The sequence below is a fragment of the Etheostoma spectabile genome, chromosome 11 (genome assembly GCF_008692095.1).
Source record: "Etheostoma spectabile isolate EspeVRDwgs_2016 chromosome 11, UIUC_Espe_1.0, whole genome shotgun sequence".
In the NCBI taxonomy this organism is placed as follows: domain Eukaryota; kingdom Metazoa; phylum Chordata; class Actinopteri; order Perciformes; family Percidae; genus Etheostoma; species Etheostoma spectabile.
Genome location: NC_045743.1, coordinates 6,181,197 through 6,204,605, shown reverse-complemented (window position 1 = coordinate 6,204,605; position 23,409 = coordinate 6,181,197). Strand labels below are relative to the sequence as shown.

General features: G+C 39.0%; 1 protein-coding gene and 1 long non-coding RNA gene across 2 annotated transcripts in view; one reads left to right on the top strand and one right to left on the bottom strand.

The window, feature by feature from the left end:
* nalf1b (NALCN channel auxiliary factor 1b) overlaps positions 1 to 23,409 on the bottom strand; it is a 90,985-nt gene that overhangs the window by 56,762 nt on the left and 10,814 nt on the right. The window lies entirely within an intron of this gene.
* On the top strand, positions 1,724 to 22,442 carry LOC116697813 (uncharacterized). Its single transcript, XR_004334046.1, has 4 exons — positions 1,724 to 1,735; positions 7,528 to 7,539; positions 21,540 to 21,544; positions 22,353 to 22,442. It is a non-coding gene; the product is annotated as an uncharacterized LOC116697813 (long non-coding RNA).

The window sequence follows — 23,409 nt, the reverse complement described above, 5'->3', positions numbered from 1 at the left end:
TCCTGTGGTCGCCAAAACAGTCACCTCTCTGAATCTGTTTTGTGAGGAGCAGATTGAGGTATAGATCTTTTTAATTAAACACTGGTATCGGATCGGTATTATGTATTTATCGATACCCAAAGCCCAGGTATTATATTGGTGTCGGAACTGAAAAAGTCAAATTGGTGCATCCTTATCTAAAATATGACTATATGATATAAATGGCTATGGCATTTACTGTATGTAACATAATTCATATTTGAAAGGTCTTTTAGAATGCTTTGTATCATTCCTGCCTCAGCAATACTGTAAGAAGATAGCTTATCTAACTGATGCCATCTTCTCCCCGTCTTTTGCCAGAACATAGGTAGTTTCCTTTCTCCTAACTGGATTATCAGTAATCAATAGTGATTATGGGGTGGATCGGCCGTGGCCTGTAGCTGGGCTGTGTGTGCCAGGAGTCAGTAATCAGTACATCAGAAGGTTGGAGAGGGCCAGAGTCTTCTCAGCCAAATACAACTACTGCCAGGTCATAACTATCTACACCAAAACTGCTGCACCTATTCATTTGCACACACACACACACAAACAGAAAGATATGTGCAGTCCTATAACTAAAAGGACATTTGAAGAGATACATGTAAGCAAAATATTTGCACACATGCACACACGCGCACACACACGCGCACACACACACACACACACACACCACACACACACACACACACACACACACACACACACTTAGTGTACACATGCATACTGTAAATCACATGATATACCTGGAAGCAACAGAACGATCTAAAAAGAAAAGTTTGAATGTGAATTATCACTCAGGGTTATTTTCTGATACCCCTGAGGCTTCCTTATGCCATGAAGACAATTAGTGGTCCTGAGTCATAACTGGCTAGAACCAGGGGTGTAGGAGTGAAAGGAGCTAAAAACAGCAGCAATCACACCCTGATGTGAGAGTGAAAGCTACCGTAGAATGCTAATTTCCCAATGCTCAGTGAAACGTTGCAGGCATAGACTCTGCAAACTTGCCAGCCTGTATCAGGGTGGAAATATATTTGAAGTGCAAAAGGAGGCTCAAGCTCATGCAGTTGCTGCCTTGTCCATATTTAAGAGACTGATTGATATATTGCCCACAATGCAATGCAAAATGTAGAGGGATGAGGGAAAAATTGAGCAGCAGTGATAACTTACAACACTTTGGACAGTGTCACAGCGCAGACAACAAAATAACTAAGAGGTCTGTCAAAAATAAATAAACTAAAAATAAAGTAATTTGTGATGTTCTATAGTATATTAAATATATAAAAACTTACAACACAAATGTGCTGAGATCTATTAAAAGATTATATTTCTATCATATTAACATCCCATAATGTGCTTTCTAAAATGACACCAGTATCAAACAAGCAAACTACTTTCAAAAATGTCGTAACTATAAATCCATTAACTTTGATTCTTTTTATGACAAGATTTCTTTTTTAAATGAATGATTTCCTTGGGCTTAAAATCTCTTCTACTATTTTTTGTGGTAATTACTGAGTACACACTTTCACACACACTTGGGTTTATCTTATATACTTGTAATTAACATGCAGACTTTGGTCCCCTCTTTTTTAGTTTTTTTCTTTCTTTCTGGTCTTACAGTGAAAAGAGAAGAAAAAAAGTTTTCTGTTCCCCTCTGGGTTGATAAGCTCAATAAACCATCATTCACAGCTCATGTGCACCAGTCTCTCTCTGCTCCGTTTTCTGTGGAAAACTTTATTCATGGCCTGGCAAGACATTTTTGCACAGGGGACTCACAAAACAAGACAAAGCTGTTCATATGCATTCCTGTATGTGCGCTTGTGTGTGTGTGTGTGTGTGTGTGTGTGTGGTGTGTGTGTGTGTGTGTGTGTGTGTGTGTGGTGTATGTGTGTATAATATTAGTTTCTAAAATGTTTTGCAGCCAAATATGGGGGCTAAAACACTTAATACCTACTAGGGAGACCTGCTCAAACACACCAATAACTATTTCTTCCAATAACACACACACTCCTTCCATTGTGATAGCTTTGACTCATCGTTGAGACATCTGTAACGTTTTGGACCCAGAGTGACATTCTCACATCCAAACATGCTTGTTAAAAAGAGAAGACACATTTTCATCTCTGTCTGAAATAGCAACTATGTGTCAAAAGTTAATATCTCTCTCTCTCTCTCTCTCTCTCTCTCTCTCTCTCTCTCTCTCCTCTCTCTCTTCTTTCTCTGTTTACGCACATATAACACACACTTTTACAGTCTTCTCTCTCTTATTGCTGCGCCACAGAAGCCTGGTAACTCATGGCATTTCTGTGGTTTCTCTCTGAGGAAACCAATGCCTTTCCTTAATGTTGCCCTTTTGTCCATGATTGTCCCCACCTTGTGTCCTCACTTCACCCCTCCTTAGATCTATTGTCCCTATTTTTGTGCAGATAAAAAAAAAAATGCAGCTTTGATAAACAAATTTGTTTATGCCTTCACCTTCTTTTTCCGTCCACCAAAGTGGTGCAATAGGCGATGTATCATTGGCAATCCAGTGGTGCGCTACATTTCTGGTGTAAGGTATGACTGACCACCCACCTGCTCAGACCAGGTAAACAAGATACTGCACATAGATTGGTAGCAATTATGTCACATTAATGTAAGATGGCAGAACACCTACATGTGCAACTCTCCAAAATCATCCAACAATCACATGTATGTTGTGCACTTTTGTTTCACTCTGACTACTAAACAGTAAACACACTCACATGTACAGTGGAAATGCAAAGTAAATTCAATAACTGCATGGCAATAAGACCAGCAGTGAACGGTAGAGTTAAGATAAATGGAAGATGGTTGATAACATCTTGTGTTTCCTGCACCGAGAGCTGCAAATCACCTACCCACACATTTATACTGTTGTGCACATGAAACTATTTATTAGTTAATTTAGTTATTTGTAAATAACTCAATATTATAGCCATCCATTTATGCAGTTACATATCAGACATGTACTGTAGGAGACATCCTCGGGATACATTGAACATATCATTTACACAATATCTGACAAGTTCATGCATAAAGGACATTTATAGGTAACTCTCATTTTAGGAGGAGGAGAAACTCTTGCTACATGATGGTGGGGCACTGCTTTTAAAGAAGATGGTGTGACTGATACCAGGCTCTAGCACAAACTCTGTGTGGTTTACATCATATTCCAATATGTTCCTGTTTACCTGGGTGCGTAGGACACCCCTTGCTACAAAGATACCAAAACACCATTGTTACACCCTATTTGGTCTGCACAATGCAACTGTATGTTGCATGTTACAGTAAATTGGCAAAGGCAACTACTCTACTCCCAAACTGTATTTGTTGTTAAGTGAAGGCCATCGGAAATAGGCTGGTACAGTAAGTGATGACTGTGCCGGCCACAATGACACCCAGAAGCCTAGAGCTACAGCACACTCACTCAGAACATAGCACAGTCTCTAATTAACTAATGAAATATTAAGCACCTCTTCATTCTCCTTCTATTCTGTCTGCCTCCTCCTACACTTTTCTTTCCATGTTTCTCATTACCCATCCTATTTACCCCCATTTTTCACAGATGTTTCATCTTCTTATATGTTGTACAGTAACGATGAAGTTCCTCTGTAAAATGGGGGTAAAGTTATAAGATGTACAGTATGTGTATGCTGTGTTCTCATTTTCCAAGATTTACTATGGTCATTATTTAGATACGGTAAAAAAATTTAAAATTTTTGCATTTAAAAAGGGAAGGACAAGCAAAAAAAAACGTCAATTGACAATTACTCTTTTTCACTGAAATACTTCATACCGATTTTACAACGCTAAAAACCCATTTTGGGCTGACATTGTAAGTGTGTGTGTGTGTGTGTGTGTGTGTGTGTGTGTGTTTGTGTGGGTGTTGTGTGGGTGTGGGCTCTTTGAATTAAAATTTTTTACAAGCCAAAAAATACTTTTCTAAAAAAAAAAAAAACAAAACCAAAAAAGTCAAGTGCCGCAATAGGAGATCCATAGAGCACCAAAGACTCACCAAACTAACAACGGCCATAGTCCATGTGCTGCGTGATTTGCAGCTCGACTCATGCTTATCAATAAAAACGGGAACGGGCCCAAAAGGGGGCCGGACCCCAGTTGTTCCCCGGGGGGCCTGTTTCTATTAAGGGGGTTTTTCAAGACCACCCCCCCAGGGGGCACAGCGGGGGAATGAGGGGTATGAACGATTGGCTACCCTCCACCCACTCCCTCAAAAAAAAGAAATTTTACCCAAAAAGCAAGCGGGTTGACCCACACAGCCCGGGAAATTTTCATTTTGGGAGGGGGGGGGAGGCTTTTTGTCAAGGAGCAACGAACCCTCGATTGAATTTTATTTTTTTGGCATATCTGGATTTAAGGGGTTTATTACCTTCTAGTTAATTTTATACTTTTTGTTTTTTATTATCAAAGAATTTTCTTGTTCTTGGCTTTTAACTATTCAAGGGCAATTTCTGTCAAAAAAGGACCAATCATGAAAAGTGTGGTTTCTTTAATATCTTGCTGCATTTTATCCTTTGATCCCCACTATTGTATTTCCCTCCACATCTTGTTGCATCTTTGTGTGATGCTGAACATCACACAATATCTGCCAGAGCAGGGAACAACACAATACACAGGCTCTCTGCGACCTTTCGGGACACAGAGTTTATATTAGGTGACAAAGCTCCCGGTTCTATCTCCATTTAATGGAAACAGGTTTATATTAAAAAAAAAGGTATTCATGTTCTCTAATTTGTAAGTATGTTTTATATTGTGCATTTTGATTCACTGCAGGTGGTTCTTCCTTTCATTTGTTGTTGATCTTAAATGAAATTTAACACTTCTGGCACAGATATTTCACATTAAAAGCCTTACAGTGGCTCAAAAGTGGGCATAATCCCAATCTTTTCTGGTAGGCTTTAATATGAAACATTGGCAGGAAGTAGCGTAACACTATACAGTATTATAGAATGGCAAAGCAAAGAGATTAAAATTTATCAGAGATTGATATTAGTATTTGTGTTGAACAAAAGAAAAAAAAATTCAGAGCATCAGATTGGTGAGTATGCCATGACTCTGTTGTTGTATTGATGGAATAAATATTATGTACATACTTTAGTTAAATTCTAAATGTACATCATGCTAAATGTACATCCACAATGTAAGCAGGTCCTACTCTGCTCTTTACCCACTTTTTTGTTTGTGCTTCACATGCATATTATTTGAGACTGGGCCAATACTTTACTGCTCTGCTATCTATTTCCAAGTAAATTTATAAATTAATTTGTTTATATGTTATTACAGGACATGCAGAAAATGTGTCTTTTTCTGAAAATGTTGCAAAGGCTCCCCTACCCTGCATGCCTCTCTGAATGATCACAGAGTAACTTTAAAAAACAACTTATAGAACACAGACTTTTGAATTTTCTTTCTCACACCTTGTAAAATCACATACCAGGAGACAGTGGCTGACACCAAAAGTGTATCTGTGTCTTCGACTATAACATTATTTTAGCCCCTCATTTGTTGTATCTCAAGTCCCACTGTGGTGTCAGGGCTTTACTGATGCCGAAGGTGAATCAATGAATAATCAGGGACTGAGAGGGCGCAATAGTAAAAACTCTATTTCATCATTAAAGATCTAAGTTTACGTTTGCAGACATACAACCAGATTTAGTGAGCATTGCAACACTATTATTAACTGAGAAGAATATAAAAAACGTATCTTTTCAGCCTACAGTTTCTTGGAAATCATGCACAAAAAACAACTCTTGGAAATTATGTAATGTCTCGAAAGTATAGTAAAGAGTGATATGACCAGGTAAGCTTAACATTACACTAACAGCATACATATCTTGTTATTCTCAAGCAAAGATCTATACATATGGTTTTCTATCACAGTGGTGTAATTTTCTAATACTGACATTACTACTGGCAACTTGCTGCCTGCATTGTGGGCCATTTTGTACTGGGCAGCATAAAACACTTAGAATTATGTATCACTCATTTAATATTTTTTTCTGATAACTTTTAAGACCTCTAATCAAGTGATTTATTATGGATCACAAGCACATTTGTTCCCGATACAGTATCCCTACGCCAATATTCAGGGCAAACCTTCCAAAAAGCTTCATACTGTAGTAAAGTACAAATATATCTTTCAAGCCTTGGGAGAGAGAGGAGACGGAAAAGAGTTACGTACAAACTATTCCTATTTCTTTTCTCCCTAACAGCTTTCCTATTTCAAGATTACCATTCCCAGCAGAAAGGCAGTGTCACTGAAATATTCAGCAGAGTCTTCATCACCTAATGTCAACTCAGTGTCCTAAAAAGGTAGAGTGCCTGTGTATTGTGTTGTTTGCTGGCCCGCCTGGATGTATTCAAACGTCACACATACGTAGATGCAGCAAGATGTGGAAGAAACAAACAAACACGCAAGTTGCCTAAGAATAAAAAAGGGAAAGAAAGATGTTGAAGATGATGAATTATTTGAGGATAAGGAGAGTTTGGTGCCGTCCAGTTTGAACTTACCAATTCCGTGATTACTCATTAAAAAGGTTTCTGCAAAACAAGACAACATTCTTTCTGCATATTGTGTCAGCAGATCAGTTTTTAAGCTGTTATAAGAAGAGGGGCAGGTGACAGGCCGCACACCTCCAACTTCTCGGCTAGGTAACCAACCTTACTGTATCCTGCTGTTATTTGGAAAACTATTCACGCTGTGGGCATCATGAAATCAGATCTTGATTGCAATTATTGTTGACCATGTTCTTTTTTAGAATAACAAAGGTTAGTTTGTCTGCACTGTAAACAGATGTACCACTTTTATTTATAACAGGGTAATTGTTCAGGTAGTACTGAGTGCACTTAAGTGACTTTTGGGGAAATCAAATCATATCAACCAGGGCTATTTATATGGTTTTGACTGCTGGACTGTTTCTGTACCAGGCCTGGAGACCAGAATGATGTTGTCAACTTTGTTTGAGAAAGTGAACTGTGGTTTCAGTGCCTCCCTTTGCCAGTTGACTTCCCTTAAATGTTTTTAAGAAAATTTATTTTTCTATCTTATTGCATTACACACAGTAATATATCTCAATATATTTATACAATGTTCTTTGGTCACATTTTATAAAATCAGATCATCCAAATCTTTTTTTAAAGAAACAAAGTCAAATTAGCATTGCATTGCATCAGTAAGGTAGACTAAATACAATCAAATTGAAATAAATCTTGACCACAAACTACAGCAAATAATGAACAAAATTACTATAAATTGGATTCAAACCCTCTCTAAAACAGACACTGAACTAAGCCTGGACTAGGTTATAACCTTCAAGTAGGTAATACTTAGTGCCCGCTGTTGCATTAGACTGAGGTGCCAACCGTGTGTGACGTCACCCATTGGTTTGTGTGAGATCTGCTATGAGTTGTCGAGTTTGTTGTTATGGGCGCTGCCATCCTGGTTGCGAATGTAACAATTTTAGACGAGAGGGAGGAGTGAGGGTGGAGCGGCTTACACGCTACATTACGTTCCACAATTTCACTGGCATGATGTAAAATGATCTAAAACACCCCCTGCTTTATTGCCGATTTTAAAATCAACAAGACCCTAATTCAAAAAATGTCCATCATTCTGTGTTACAGAAGACCTAAAACTAGCGATTGAGACCATAAGCTCATTATGAAAAGGTTCACTGAGGTAATAAATCAAGTGAGAAGGGTCACTTTCTCATAGACTTCTACAGAAACGGGCCTCCTTTTGCAACCGCACGTGTCTCCCCCTGCTGGAATTCAGATAGAATGCAGGTTTAAGGCACTTCCGTGTTTGCAGCAATTCGCTGAACCGGAAGGTTTGTCCATTAATATTACAGTCTATGATTAGACTGCATTAGTTTAAACTTGGTGAACCTAATAAACTGGCAATTGAGTATATGTTTCACATGTTCCACCATATAATCTGTAATTAGCTAGTCATTGTACAATTTCAAAAGGTTGAAAGAAATGCAATTTAGCCAATTAAGACTACATTACTCAGTCTTCAGCCACAAGGCACTTCATCAGCATTGTGACTTGGTCCTGTGATAGATTATACAAAAGGATGGTCATAAATCCAAAGGGATTTAAGATTTGATCCAGACCCATGCCTAGACTTGAAACTCAACTAAGATTAGCAATTAAAAATCTTAATAACAAGCCAATCATGAATTTTCAGCAAGGCCCATGAAGGATTCACTCTCTCTCTTTCTCTCTCTCTTTCTCTCTCTCTCTCTCTCTCTCTCTCTCTTCTCTCTCTCTCTCTCTCTCTCTCTCTCTCTCTCTCTCTCCTCTCTCTCTCTCTCTATGTTCTTTGCCTTGGTCAGGGACATCTGGAAAGGACAAAGTCTACCTTTCATCACCAGAGGTTGATAACATCAGGCTTCAGGGAGGCTATGCTGACATAAGACCAAACATACACAGGTGTACAGCTGACACTGACTCTCTCTCTCTCTCTCTGTGAGTGTGTAAGGCAACAAACACAAGCGCAGACACACAGACACTACATGGGCAGACCTCTGACAACTAGGAGGGGAGCCTTATTGCAGCTCCAGGTGCAATGTGTCACAACAGCTGCTCTCATACAGCATCTTTCACAGAACTCTCTACACTGCAGAACAGTATGACACTTAATCTAATAACAATGGCTGCAGTATTTGTGTAGTTGCTCTGAAATATTATCAGGGACAGGTTTACAAACATTAAAACCAAATTTATAATCTGCTAAAAACTTTGCAAGTCCTGCCCCCGATATGTTCAGGAAGACATGTAATTGTTGAAGAGACAGAAAATTGTTGAATTTCATATGGACTCTGTATTCTTGTGCTATTAACATAAAAGACATTAGCACCCTTTTCAGAAACAGTGTTGCAACTGCCGGTGGTTGAAATACTACCTGTTACTTTGAGCTCTATTATAAACAAGATAACTGTGAACTTTGGTTGGTCCCAGCATTTGAATAGTAGCTACACAGAGGAAACCCTTTTTTTAAAACATTTACCTGCAGTTTGTTTTTATCTATGGTTTAAATCATGTCATGACTCTAAAGACTGAAGTTCCTATTATTGTGTCACTAGCATCTAACAGCTGCTCAAACCTGGTTGGGTGTCCTGTATCTCCTACATGCAAATACGCCATGTAAAAAATAGATTTTATATTTCTTTCCTTCACGCAAAAGCACCCTATGACATAAGCTAGATTTGATTCACATTGATTGTTTTTGTCTCATAACTTCTAGTTAATAGTTGGAGTCTTAAAGTGACCTACTTTTAAACTACAGTTAAAAGTAAACAAAAGCAGTGTTCAGAGTCCACATACGACATGAGGCTGGCAACTGTTCACTTAATGTAATCCAAATGGATATGAAGGCACATTCACGCAAGTTGAAAGAAAATGGTGTGTTCTGAGGTGCATGACTCAAATGGTGAAATAGAGGGTCAAGAGTATAAAGGAGCGGGTCTGGAGGGATTCAATAGAAAGAACTGTTCTTTAAAATCTGTCTTAGCTGTATAACACACATACAAATACACACTGTGCACACAAAAAATATATGTTTGTGGTTAACTACAGTACTGTATCTAACTTTTGTTCTTTTAATGAAAATGTAGAGGAACAACATCCGACTACAAAAAGGTTCGGTCACATTTGTGCTAAAAAGTATTAGGTGGAAATGTCGCTCAGAGTCTTAACCATGGTGTGGTTGAATGTTTACAGGAATACTGTCACCAATAATATGGTGCTGGTACTACTATGATCACGCTACCTGCCACTTGATGCGATGACAATTGTTTTTACACCACTTAAAAAATGTGGACTGTAACAGGGCTTTTATGTCATTTATAAAAGTCACAATGTGGAAAGCTGACTCCTGTGTCAAGCGCACATAGCTATGTCACATCCTTACATGTAGAAAAAAGGCCCACACTCCGACCAAAGACCAGACCATGTCATTGTGGAGACGTCAAAAGCCAATTAGACACACAGTAATAGCCAATCAGAACAAAGGTTGGATGTGGTCACTGGATACAAAAGTATCGGAGTGAATATATAGACAAATATTTATATGCATGCACAAATATTTATATGCATGCATTTGTAATTTCCTATCTATAGATAGTACATACATTAAGACATTACAAGACACAAGTAAAAGATCAAATCAAAAAACAAGTACTAGGTTCTCCAGTCAGTGCCCTTGATCAAGGCACTGGCTCAGATCTGTAGTTGGTCCCCGGGCGCTGTAAATGGCTGCCCATTGCTTCCTTGAGGGATGGGTTAAATGCAGAGAATGAATTTCACTACATGTACTGTATGTGTATGTGACGAAAAGTAACTTTAACTTTAACTTTCCTTATTAAAGAAACATACCAACTTAGTAGGACTTTAGCTTATTCACCATATCCCCCAGAGGTAGACAAGTTGATACATACCTTTTTCATCTCTGTGCATGCTGTAACTCTGTCTGACGGCCCCAGCATTAGCTTAGCCTAGCAAACATCCTGCAGGTAACTGGTTCCAACTAGCCTACTACTCCAAATAAGTGACAAAATAACGCCAACATGTTCCTATTTACATGTTGTAATTTGTATAGTAACAGGGTGTACAAATAACAAGGTCACATGAGACACAGCCTTATTCTAACTGCATACTAACTGTGAACTATATTCTCAGAAAGGTGAAGCAGTGCTACTTGGGCGGAGTGATTAGCACAACACCAAAAAGCACAATTACTTCCGTCAACAACACCAATGTGAATAGCTAGCTAGTAGCAAACAACACTGGTAATCTTGGCTGACTTTGAGAAATTGTTTACTTTACCAGAGAATTTTTACTTGGTATCAAACCAAGATGCAGAACCATACCTTGTTGAGCCAGAATACACAGACGAGGAGTTACACATTTTGGAAGCTGATAGAAAAAATGCCGAACAGACTGAGGGGAGATTCAGAACGAAGACGGACTGGTGGTGTATATGTGGAATCTAATTCATTAGCAAGGTAAAGACTACAGTCATGAGCTTTAGCTCTAGCATCGCTCATTTTGTTCTGGGTTGAGAAAGCGCATTTGTGACAACCCAGTAACATTACAGGGATAAATGTAGGCCGAGAACAACTGCAATAGTAGTGAACAACCTATTCCTGTAATAGTGTTACTAACGTCACCACTGTTACAGTAGTTAGTCCTCTGAAAGCATAACGGAACACTTACCGTGGCCACAGGGGATCCACTTTGTCCGGTCTGTACTATCGATTGGATGGCCGTATCCTTCAGCTCACGTTTCATGGTCCGTGTGGCTAATTGTATTTGTTCATAATAACCATCCTCAGTGAAATGTTGTGAGCAAACACAATGGTTCTTGAAGGTGGCTACAAGTGTATTTGGATCCATATCCAGAGCAAGTATAGCCATAGATTCAGCCGGTCAGCGTTTTTGGATGGAATTCTATGAAACATTATATTACCTGGTCTCCCCTGTTTATTGTCGCAGCTCTATACAATACAGTGAACACCTATGATTGTAAACTATGCTTTTAGTATTTAGTAATTGTTGGCAATATTACTCCAACTCTGAGCAAACTCCAGGTAAACTCTCTGCTACGAGACCGGGCTTTTCAGGTGCGGCTATCAAATCACTCCGCCTAAGTAGCAGAAGCACCAGTCCTTCACCTTTCTGAGAATATAGTTCCCAGTTAGCATGCAGTTAGAATATGGCTGTGTCTCATGTGACCTTGTTAATTGTACACCTTGTGACTATACAAATCACAACATGTAAATAGGAACATGTTGGCGTTATTTTGTCACTTATTTGGAGCAGTAGGCTAGTTGGAACCAGTTACCTGCAGGATGTTTGCTAGGCTGAGCTAATGCTGGGGGCGTCAGACAGAGTTACAGCATGCATGGAGATAAGAAGGATATGTATCCACTTGTCTAACTCTGGGGGGTTTGGTGAATAAGCTAAAGTCTCAATAAGTCGGCGTGTTCCTTTAATAGAAGTCCTCATTAAGCATGTGGGAATTTTATCATATATAATTTATTAGTATTTAAAAAAATCTGTTCACATCCCGGTTTTGGTAATTTACACCAACACAGATGAGTCAGAGATTTCTTTAATGGTATAAAATGAGAGTGCTGAAGCTGGGTGCTTACATATGTCTTGTAAAAGAAGCTTTTGTCTGGTTGACAAACAATTTCTTTACTAGCTGCTAGCCCACCTAGGGCCTAATCCCTTCAATAATGTAAATGGTGTGCTATCTGTTAAGCTGACTTCACAAACACAAAAACATGCTTCAGTATGTAGCAGTACAGGAAGACTCAGATTCAGTTAGTACCTAAAATATGTATACCAATATGTAATAATATTACCCACCAATAAAGAATAAGACAAGCTGCAGCAGTGGTAAAAAGACATGACTTGCGCAGTAGTTTGAATACTCTTCAGCCTGAATGGTCATTGGTTGGTAGAAGAGCCCTTAGTCCATATCCTTTGCGTTCCACTTCCGAGATTGCTCCGGTGCTGCAGTAAATTCCAACGGATGAATGTATTTTTTGTTTCCTTCCGCTTTCTTTGTGTTGGAATTTTATATTCGGTGGATTTATGAGGATTATTGTTGACTGCTCTTTAGATCTCTGCATGGTAAATTGAGACAGCTAGCTAGACTATCTGTCCAATCAGAGTTTTCTCTCACACGATTATTTTGCAGTGTCTGTGCGGAGTTTAGCACCGCCCATGATGGTTCTGATTCCATCCCTGAATGCTATGTGGAGTAGCCAGACCCTCAGACCCTCCTTTAGCGCACTTTGGAGGAGGGTCTGGCAAAGCGAGACTACAGAGCCCTTGAACATAATGCTCAATGAGTTTTTTTAATTAATGAGAAGGAAGGAGGAAATTAGAATGATAATTATCTTTCTTCCTGAACTCACACTAAACACTACATTAAGTGAGTGTTTTAACTAGGTACATAGGTAAGTTGTATAAAGTAGTCATGGAAGCAGTGACACACACTCAAAAAAGGATCAACCAAAAATTTCCAGCCAACATGTAATCAATTATAATGCACACTAAATTTTTGCTGTAGGTCTAAATGTGTAGGCAATAGATAGCATTGCTTCAAGCATAGGCATGCCATGTTTGTCTAGTTATCTGAATTTCTATTACTGTCCAGGAGACTTATTTCTAAATGTATTGTGACAATGTGGCTATTCTACTTTTTTAATGCATAGATGTACTCGTGTAAACCTGACATGCATTTACAAAACTATGTTTCTGCCTGCAGCTGCAGAGCTACAGTATGTTTCCAACTATATTTGTTTGCTTTGTGGTAAAGAAGAGTTTGTGTGTGAACTTCTAACACAGGACTGGGATGGGATTCCTCGCTGGTTCACGGGCCATGTTTAGACCATGTTAAATTGCCATTGGGATGTTGTCTAGTCATAACAGAGAGAAACATGGGCCACTTAGTTAAGGAGTAATAATGTTTGTTACTTTTATACCCAGAGAGTCATTTTTCATTTTTGTTGATAGTGAATAAATTCAGATTCAAGAGAGTAAACACCTGTCACAGGCTTTCTATGTGGCGCTTGTATTACTAAAGTAGTGGTGAAAGAAGAACAAAATGCTTTATTCCCTTGATGAATGGATTTGGTAAAGGCCTGGAACGACCATGTAGAAAGTTTCTACATTTTATACATTAAAAATGGACAAAAATTATATCTAACATAGTGAATGTGAGTGTTCCAACCAAATGCCCTTGTATTGCAGGATTAAGTGTTCCATCTTGAATGCATTAACCTTTATTAATTAGGCAAAAGTTTTCAGTGGAGCCATTTATAGAACCATTCAGTCTGACTGGATTAGCCTAGAGATGGCTGGTTACAATTTTAAACAAGCAGAAAGAAAGCATTCTTTCTTATACTTACATTTAAAGAATTATATCTTCATAAACCAAAACCAGGCCTCACTATAATAATATTTTCTATGTCTACTTACTGTACATACATTAGGTGTGTCTAAGCTCTTTCTTTATATTTTGTCTCATGTCTTACAACTCCAAACACCTGTTTAGCTTACTGTCCTCACTTTCTCTTATTACAACAGTCAAAGGGGGGGGGGGGGGGGGACGCCCCATTGGTCCGTCATTGGGGCCTATTCAATACTCAATTCAATCGAGCCCTCTTATCCCTTCATCCCATTATCACCTTACACCCACACACCTCAACTATCATTCCAATAAACTATTTGCATATGTAGCTACATGGTCCAGTGTTTGTTAGTGAAAGTAAAATGTAAGGTCAGAGAAGTCTGAAGAGACTGGCGCACTCTCTTTGGTTTATAATGTTTGATACTGAACACAACACATGACATGATTCATGATGTTTTCTGTCCTTCACCTGAGAAGCACTTCATCCAACTGCAGATTTCTGGGAGATGTGCAAAGGCTAAAGGTAAAATTAAAAATATTTTAAACTTTGAAAAGTTCCAAAGGATTACCATTTAACAAAAAAAAAGTCAAAACATGCACAAAATCTTTGAATAATACTACATGTGTTATGTTAATTTACAATTTTACTAAACAGGTATTATTGAGTAAGTGATACAATTTGGTGGTTGTAATATCGATACTAATACAAGTGTTGTTTTGAGTAGCAACACTAGGATCAATACAGAACAATAGCATCCATCACACATTAGATCACATAAAAATATGAGTCATGAGTCTTCTTTTTGCTGCAGTATTTGCATCTCTGCTGCTGTGTATATTCAGACAATTCACATAATGAACAATTCTTATTTGCCGTTGAAATGTAACGTTTAAACGTTTATTTCATTAAGTACTTAACAGAGAATAGTCAAACCTCATGATTTTCAAATTATTTTGTAATAATTCAAGTTTATTTAGACTACACGAGACATATTACGTCTTCATGACAGCAGGCAGTGCTAATCTGTATTGTCGCCCAAAAAATGAAAACCGGCAGCTGATTGGATCCTGGCCCTGGTATTACTTGGAATCAGACTGAAACCAACTGTGTGGTATTGTCAACCCATAATACAATTTGTATGACTAGATTTTATTATAGAGAGTCTGTATTTCTGTTTTAGCTATTTTTTCCTTTTTACGCTATACGTGGTAAGTTCAGTTAAATGTAAAATATGACAAACAGTGTTGGTAGAAATAGTGGGCTTCTGTGTATTCAAGAGAAACTGTATGGCTGAAGTGGCATTATGCTGCGTACAAGAGCACCACTCAGCAGGTAAGCATAGTAAAAAAACACTTTGGCTGTCATCAAGCTAACTCCGCTTGCTCATTCATTTACCTCTAAAACAGGAGAATACTATTATTGCATATTGTTAAGCTGCCTGTTATAAGTGCGCTTTCTATTTGGTGACTGTATGATGTTGTTTTTGTTTGAAAGGCAGTTGAGTCATATACAACCCAAAATATTAGAAGTTGTTTTTATCTGTTAAATTTCAGCATTCTGCATTAGATCTTTAATTGCTGCCAAAAAACTCTAAACTCAACACCAAAACTACAGCCCTTGGCTTCCATCCCACCCACCCCTACCCTCCTTCCTTTACATACACACACATATACACACACCATCAACAAATAGGACTGTGACAGGGCTTCAGCCAAAAGGCCAAATAAGGAAACTATTTAACACCAAGTCAAGCCCAGCTACTGACAATAAAGCTGACATTTGTCAACTTTGCATTTTGCGGCAGAGCTGGCATTGCAGGTAAGATGCAGCATATTGTAAATCAGAAACCCCTTTTACTCCAGACAAAAATGAAGTACTGTAGCAGTCCCACTGCAGGTGTAAAATGCTCACTCCCTGAGCTTCAGTGTTTATCTCAGCCCCTGACCCTCAAAATGTGGCTCTTCTTCTTCTCTCTCTGTCTTTCACCTCTGGTTGTTCATATTTCAGAAAAAACTGCAAACTGCGTCACAAGGCACAACAAAAGGACAATCTGGGCTCTGAATCACTCTCCAACACTGTGCTTTCCAGTTGCAGGCTTTTCACTAACCTGCTATTTTAAGAAGAAAAAAAATCTCATCAGGGAAAGCCATCCTAACCCACAACATGTAGTCTATTTCAAAGCTGCAGCAAACAACAGAGAAACCTGGCTGCACTACATCCTTTCACAGACCAGCTGTGAAGCAGTTTCCCAGTGCAACACTTACGGTAGCGAGGCCGTGCTGAATTGCCTTAAAACACCAAAAATAGTCTCTAAAGGATATAACATACATGCATAACAAAAACGATTAGTTCTGTGTTTGCTTGTTAGCATTATTCTGTCCCCCAAGAACAACTAGTATTGTAGCTTGCTTGTGCATTAGCATTCTAGAGAAAGCTAGGATGCTAAGTGTTAGAGGCTGATTAGCTGGGATGTGTGAAATCAGACAGAACTGGCCTGAGTGCAGACGCCCATATCCTCCCCTGACCCACTTCTCTCTCACGCACCGGTTCTTTTAATGAATATGCTTGCTGCAAACAACTCAGACTAACTTGGTGCAGACTGCTCACAGCCTAATAAGCCAGTTTATTTAAGCAGCATTCAGAGGTGGGTCAATGAATTGGTATGGAAACAGAAGGCAAGAGAAAGGAAATGTATAGAGCTGCACAACCAGTGTCTATGGTTATGATAGCAGTGGGAGATCTTCTGTTGTTGAGGTTTCCATAGAAAACCGGTCTACATCACATCCTTCACTCAATTCCAGCCCGTTTCCTGTCACCATGGCAACCTATCTTTTCCTTCTTTCCAACTATTCCTTCTTTTCACCTCTTCTTTCTTATTCGTCCTGCTTTACTTCAGCATAAGCTACATCAAATAGTGTGTATATAAAGAGAGCTGTTAAGTTATTTAATGAAAATGTGGTGCAGCAAAAAATTATTCATCTCATCTGGTAAATCACGTGACATTACTTCTTATTACCCAACTTTTTAATAGTGCATGCTATTAAGCGAAGCACTCATGTACTAATTTTGCCTACATGAGTAATGAAATTGACAGTACATTAACAACGACTAAGAAAAGAAAATGAGGAGAATGGGTGCAAGAAATCATTTGAACTGTTAACTTAAGAAGCTTTTACTCACTCTCTTACTCACACACACACACACAAACACACATATAAACACACATAAACACATACTGCAGACGTACTCAGGCACAGACATGGTGGGTAGATTTTCCTGCAGTGAATGTGTTGTTGGTGTCTTCACAGTGACGTTGTGACAGTGACGGTGCTGAGTTGCAGTGCTAATGAGAACTTTAATGTCACCCACACACAAACAGATTAGAGCTGTGATTACACTGAGCCCCAAGAACACAGGAATACAATGCTACACACAAAGACACACATTACACACCACACACAGGCCCAGATCACACTGACACATGTCCATTAACAAACATAAATGGGCTTGAAGAAAGACTTGTAAAAGTATCATGTACTCCACTTACGATTTTCTCTTTTCTACTGTTGTACTTTGACACTCCATGCAGCTTCAAGAGCAACAGACATGCAGAGGAAGAGAGAGACATTGGACAGAGAAATCCAGGCAGGCAGTGGTACAGAGTTTTGAACATTTGGGCACTAATACTGACCTCACTGGGCAGATCTGGTATTGGCCAAGCCTCACTGATTGGATACAGTTTTCTGTTCCACATGATTCATTTAGAGCGGTAAGCTAAAGTACGTAGGGCTACCTCTTCCTGCTTTTGCTTTATTCTAAACACACATGTAGCATCCCAACACAATATATTATGCCAAACTTGCTAACTAACTTCGGACTGGAATAACTGGGTGTTTGATTTTGGTTTCCTAAGCCAGCTACCACAAAGGTTTACCTGTGTTGGGTGAAACTTATAATACCATATACTATATTTGAAATAACAGACCCCTTTGGAGTTAAAGGAAATAACAGTTTACTGACTGCTTTCTGTATTGTACAAATAATGCATATAAGTATTACAATTTTCGGTGGAAAAAAACACAAATAACACAACTAAGACCCCTTTAAATAACAAATTATAACCTTTGAGTAGTAGTAAACTAAATTACCTTTACAAAAATTACTAAATCAAATAATTGCTTGAAACAATGTCGAAAATTGAATTGCTTATACCAAAATATTACAACCCAAAACTAAAATCCCCACAGATATCTTTGGCAAAATCCTTATGTCTTACCCCTTTTACCTTTTGCAGACTCAGGTTAGACTCTGAGTCCCACAGTCGTCCCACACACACACTCACAGTTCGGAGTTAGACCTGGAGAAACAGTTCTTCAGAAAGCACACAAACAGTCCTTTCCCGTCAGCAATGGCGTTATTTGACCTTGTAGCATCTGAACAGCAGCACACTGTGGGGTCTGACTGACCTTGAATCCAGCACATGTCCAAGCTCACACTCAACTCCTCTCGCCTCCTTATCCAGCTCAGAATTGACTTATCTACGTCACCAGTCACACAAGTTAATATAAAGAAACTGCTGCTTGCCGATGCTACCAACACGTATAAACAATACACTTAATCATCATATTTTCATTATGTAACAACTATCTTTTAGCAACGGCAAGGCCTTCCTGGAAGAGTTACATTCTTTAGCATTTCAGTTTTGGTCTGGGTAAAAAATGCAGTCACACTCAGGTGAAGTGGTTTGTAAAGAGATGAAGAAGCTATAATTATGTAATAATGCCAAGGGAAGCCAGCTCTGATCCCTACTGCTCACAGCAGCTCAGTGCAGTTTGTCTGTATCTGTTCACAACAGTTACTCTACAGCGTGCGTGCGTGCGTGCGTGCGCGCGTGCGTGCATGCGTGTGTGGTAGTCAAGAATTGGTAATTTTCTGCTCTTCCATCAGCTGCAAATGATAAAATAACTGCTTACTACCTACAGTAGTAACCTTGCATTATTTTCAAAAGCAAGCTAACTACATTATTACTTGGGGCTACAGCTTACATTACAAAAACACCTGGGACTGGAATATTGACCCCTTTGGCAGCCAGGGTGCTGGTGCCCAGAGTAACATTACCTGCGCTATCATGGTTTTAATCTGATTTGGGGATGTTTACACTTGTGCAACTCCGGCCAAAACTTGCGATAGATAGTGTTCTTCATGAGGTTATTCCTCATCCAAAAAAATGATCTCTTGCAAAAGTAAAGCGTAGCGTTTGAAGATATACGAACATTAAAGAATGCATCTATGTAGCTTCAGCCACAGTTGGGGGAGGTGACTGATGGAGACAGAGACAGAGGAAGGGATGAATGAGAGAGCCAAAGTAATTCTGTTAGTAACAGTCCTGCTGTCCTCTCTATAGGATATGACCCTTCTTGTTGCATATCAATCAATCACCATCATTCCCTATGCCAGAGTTATGCTACCAACATCTGTGAGCCTTGACTGAAAACATCAATTTGGATGGGCAGGGAGATTGTAAGGTCAAGCCTGTGTACTCCCCATCATCAGCTCTCCCCCCTGCATGTATAACTTACTCCCTCAGTATCATCAGAATTATTCTGTAGTAAATCTCAAGCCCACCCCCTCTCTTTTTGTCTTTGTATTCCCCTTTATCTTGATGACTCCATCTCTCAATCTCTCATCCAAAATCTCACCCCTGCTTCAAATCAATAATTCAGCTGGTGAAAGTCACCCTTATTCTCTCTCACTCTTTCTTTTCGCTTACTCACTCACACAGTAACATACACACATATAGAACACACATTCACGTATAAAGTAAAAGGCCTTCCATTACATCCCACCAACACTGCTGCTAACACAAAAACAAATCATTATATCCTGAATGTTAGAAATTTGGACAATCTGTCCGAGGAATTCACATTTTGTTTTCAACCTGTCACATTCAAAGACCCTGCACTGTGGGAATGAAATAAAACACTAGTTTATCCTGTAGGAATGACAGCACATTATGCTCATGTACTGCAATGCATACCACAACTTACTGACACAAAGGACAAGAAGACACTTAGAAAAAAATGAGAAGTGGATGCATTTAATTGCCAACTGCACGTGAAGACAATCACATTTAAAAGGTGGCCAATAAAAAATAATTGGGAGTCCCCTAGCCCTCAGTTCCCATAGAAAAGCTCACGGAAGTGGCTGTGCGCTGCAGTTTAACAGAGGTGGGGCAGTTAAGCAGATGAAAATTTGTCAAACCAACTACCTAGTTCTCATACAGTCCTTTTTTTAAAGAAAAATTATTGTTTAAAAACACCAATAAAGTTTAAATTTTCCTTTTGTGTGACTTGACATAGTCTGTATGCTATTGCAGTATTTTCTTCACCTCATTGGGAATCATTCTTTAACAAGCCACACAAGGTGGGATTTATACTTTATCTCAAGTGTTTTCAATCTGAATTTTTACAAGATAAATTGAAGACAAACAACTGGTCGGTTTCGTAAATGTTCATCTGGTTTCTTTTCCCAACTCCACTTAAACGTACAATATGTAATTTTCTGCCGCTATGGGCCTCTCAACCAAAACAACCTAGAAACCTATAACCCAGTTGCGCAGTTGATCTCTGCGCATGCTTGGCGGAAAGTTCAGATCCAAAAGCAAGCCAATAAAAATCGCGGGTGAATGTGGTGTTTCCGCAAAAAAATCTAAATGTAGCTGTAAATTTCAACAGTGTGTGGCGCAATAACTTACATGCATCTTATATCAACAACCTCCACGCTTTTTGTAAGGTGTGTCACATTAATTTTAATGTAGCGCACGGCGGGAGAAATGACATTAACTAGCACATTAAACACAGCGGCCCCATTGCACAGAAGAGGCAGATAAGGGCACACAGGCAATTTTATTCTTTAAAATAAACCACCCCAGTTTGGCTTCAAAGTACACTCTATCCAAGAGGGCACTGAGAGCAGCTAAATCTGCCACATCCAACTACAACACAAAAAAGTGAGCACATATTCATGGTAACAAAACATAGTGATGTTTACCAAAGAGAGAAAGTTATTGATGTTTAAGGAATGATTAAATGTGTTAAATATGTTTGTACCAAAGTGTGAAAATGAAAATGAAAATGAATGTGTGAAAAATACAAATGAAAAATGTAAAGAAATGTTAATAAATTAAGTTACGTTTTCATTTATATTTAAATGTATATAACATAATTAGCACTTACAGTACATAACCCTCCCCTCCCCTCCCCCGCACAAATCTCCCGGATTTTGAAAACCAAATGTTGGCAGGTAGGGAGGTATGGGGTAAGCCTCTCCTCTCTAAGCATAGCTCCTAGATGGCGCCATTTTAATGCTACGAAGCCATCACCCGCCTTTAGTATCCCATTGACTGCCATTCATTTTGACGTCACTTTGACAGTGAATAACTTTACATCTGAAGGGTTTACAGACTCTGTTTATTCATTGTTTATTTTTTAAAGAAATACAACAATCTATAAAAGGCTCCATTACCTTGTATCTCACGTTATGGCTCCGTAGCAGACGTTATTGTAAAAAATAGGCTAACAATTGTGTCACAACCGTGCAACTTGCTGTTGCATAGTCGACAAATCACCATTATGTCAGAAGAAGCTCGCAGACAGTTTTGACTTACATTAGCTGTTTAGATGTAATTACTAATGTTAACTAGCATTTTAGTTAGCAATAATTAGCCTGTGTCTATGTTATCTCCTAACCGTAGGTCCGTCTCTGCAATATTGGGAATGATTGAGATATTTCTTGGCACAGCTACCAGAAGACTTTTAACTTTCAGACAGGTTGCCCAAGTCACATCTACGTCGTCAAGCTCAGTTGGAGGCTGCGCAGTAACGCTCAGCCATCACCGGAAAAGTGATTCTAGTATCCTTCACTGGTCTCCGTTCAGAGCAACGGGATCTGTTGGTCCATTTAATGAACTGTCTATGGTATGGACGGCGTGGACGTTTGACAACCATTGTGCAGCAGCAGAGCATCTACCAGCTGCCCGGAAAGCTCTCCTCCTTCCCTTTTCTGTAATCTTTTTGTTTTGTTGGGTTAATTTAGCTTACTGTAAAGACAGCTAAACGCAAAGACGGGAGAAATTCAGCAGAGAGGAGATTTTCGGCACAGACACCCGTAGCGCTAACGGAGACGTAGCTAACGTTGGAATGCCGCTGTTCTGACTCGGGGGCCTGGGTCTGATAAGGTCTGTTTCCCAACACTTCATTAAACTGTCGTTAGCGTCGTAAGCACCCGGCACAGGTGTTACGTGCTGCCGAGGTGGATTGCTGTAATGAAAGTGGCTTGCTGCTAGCTAACTGGGTGCTAACAGAGAGACAGGGGTGTGCTAGCTGGCTAAATTAGCATTAGATTATTGTCTATCTATACAGCTAATGTTAACATTACTATTGACCTTATTTGTGGTTTAACAATAACTTTAAAAGTATGTTGAACGATGTTGTAACCTCATAATGTTACCCACCGAGCATTAGCATTAACGTTAGCTAAGCTTAAGCTGGATTGGTATTGAAATGTTTCAAGAAATAAGGTCTCTGTTGTATTACTGTGTTAAAACGTGGCATGTACTTAGTTACAAAATGAAGCTGTGTTGCAAAAAAGCAGTTATTATGGACATTTCATAGCAGAAATGTTACATATTGTACCTTTAAGTGCAGCACACAGCCAAGATTCACTGTGCTCCAGACAAATGTTTAATAGACTATCACAGTCTGTCAGGTCTTCACTTGACAGCTGTTTAAAACATAAATGTACAACAGTGTGTTACAAAGGCAGTTTAGAATCAATATTGTCTCTATTGTCAAAATGACCTTCCCTGAACTTACTGTTTTTTAATTTCTGTTCAATGCAGTAAGACTTTTTTAAAGTTATGCACTAATTCTACAATCTATATAATTACATTTAACCCTTTCAAATTATGGTTGGATGGCCATTCAGTATCCTTCAGGGATTTCCTTCCATTGCAAGTGAATCTTATGCTCTCCAGAGGGCACAGCCCTGTGGCAGAGGTAGCAACCGTAAGAGTGCTAAAAGGGGGCTATAAAGGGGTACTGCTGTAAATCCTGCCATAAAGAGAAAATATGAGAGACAGCTTTATCCAGCTAAGAGTCTGCACAGAAGGATAATGGCTACAAGGAGCAAGATAGTCAGAGGAGGTGGAGGTGACAAAACGGCCAGGGATTTTGTGACGTGAAACCACCTTGATAAAAATGGAAAAAGGAATGGAAGGACGACTATATAGGATCACAGTGGGGAAATGATATCCACACCAAAAACACATTTATTCTCTCCAGGTTAGAGCAATGCAAACACAGAGTGGCAGTCTGGACACAATAAATTTAACTGTACTCTAATTTGAAGTGCATCCCTACTG